Source organism: Giraffa tippelskirchi, chromosome 1 (genome assembly GCF_054371585.1).
Source record: "Giraffa tippelskirchi isolate mGirTip1 chromosome 1, T2T-mGirTip1v1.2.pri, whole genome shotgun sequence".
NCBI classification, from domain to species: Eukaryota; Metazoa; Chordata; class Mammalia; order Artiodactyla; family Giraffidae; genus Giraffa; species Giraffa tippelskirchi.
In genome coordinates, this window is record NC_137275.1 from 184,224,998 (window position 1) to 184,226,364 (window position 1,367).

Here is a 1,367-nt window from a genome sequence, read left to right on the forward strand (position 1 = left end):
TTTTTGTTTCACCAACAGCAAGACAGGCAGATGGGGGAGGCTGGCCTGGCTTTCATTGCCAGTAGTTCTTCATTCTTTGGTGTGAAAAGGGGCAGCGTTGTCACTTAAACTTGATCCAATCTCTTGGCATCAGATGAAGGAAAACAGCTCCAAGAAGTCAAACAAGAAGGCAATGCTTGTGGAATGTACAGTTCATACTGGTGGCTCCTGCCTTGTTATGACTCTCCTGCTTGCTTCTCCTGTTCAATCATTTCCTTTGCAGGCAGAGGATTTTTGTTTTTTTTTCTTCTTATGCTTCTCTTTTCTTCAAGTTTGACTTGTTGGATTTCTCAAGATCAGTCATATCAAGTTTGTCAGACATGGTTTCAGAGGAAGCAGAGCAAGGCGTACGAGTGAGTGGAGTCTGAGCAGTGGCTGCCCAGAGGCCTAGTCTGGTTAAGTTGGACCCAGTCCAGCTCCAGCCAGAATTTCTCACTGTAGAATCTGGAGAGAGTCTGGGAAGAATGGGGAAAGCTTCCAGACAAACTGAGAATGGTGGCAAGCCAATCAGATCAGGATCCTGATGTAAAGAGGGTGGAGCTCAGAACTGAGAGGAATTTATCCATGGCCCTTGGACATGGCAGGAAAGACAGAGAACTCTAAAGGGCTCAAGGGATGCCATGCCTGTGTTTCTTATTAATGAAGTGTTAGTCACTCAGTCATGTCCAACTCGTTGCAACCCCATGGACTGTAGCCTGCCAGCCTCTTCTGTCCATGGAATTCTCCAGACAAGAATACTGGCATGGGTTGCTATTCATCTTTTCCAGGGAATCTTCCTGACTCAGGGATTGGACCCAGGTCTTCCACATTGCAGGCAGAGTCTTTACCATCTGAGCCCCCAGGGAAGCTGCTGAAAGTCTCCTTCAATACCAGCACTGCCACCAAAACTATTTAAAAAAAAATCAACTGAGCAAATTTAAAGATCAAATTGGCTTTATTCAGTAATAATGAATCAGGCAGGATCCTATCTAGCAAACAGAAAAGAGTTCTGCCAAGCAGCTGAAAAGGTGTTTATAGACAGAAAAGGGTCAAGAAAGGGAAATTTCTAGCAAAGAGTGGATAGATTGAGATTTAGGTCACTCTCCTTTGGGGGAGGGAAGGGGTCTTGAGGGATTGCCTCACTCGTGATGATCAGGAAATTCCAGACTAACCAGTTAAAATTACATTCTTGGAGGAGGTTGAAACTGCCATTAAGCTAGGTATTAAATCATTTGCTGACATGGGGCTTTGTACAAATGATGCCATTTTGGGCCTGCTGCTTCTTTATCAAGTGTAGTAAATGGGAATCTAAATGAAGGAGAAGCTGAAATTCTTTATACTGCTTTTAC

The 1,367-nt window shown here is 44.2% G+C and overlaps 1 pseudogene; it reads right to left on the bottom strand.

Moving 5' to 3' along the window:
* Window positions 1–215: 215 nt before the first annotated feature.
* Window positions 216–361, bottom strand: LOC145538580 (thymosin beta-4-like; annotated as a pseudogene).
* Window positions 362–1,367: the final 1,006 nt, after the last annotated feature.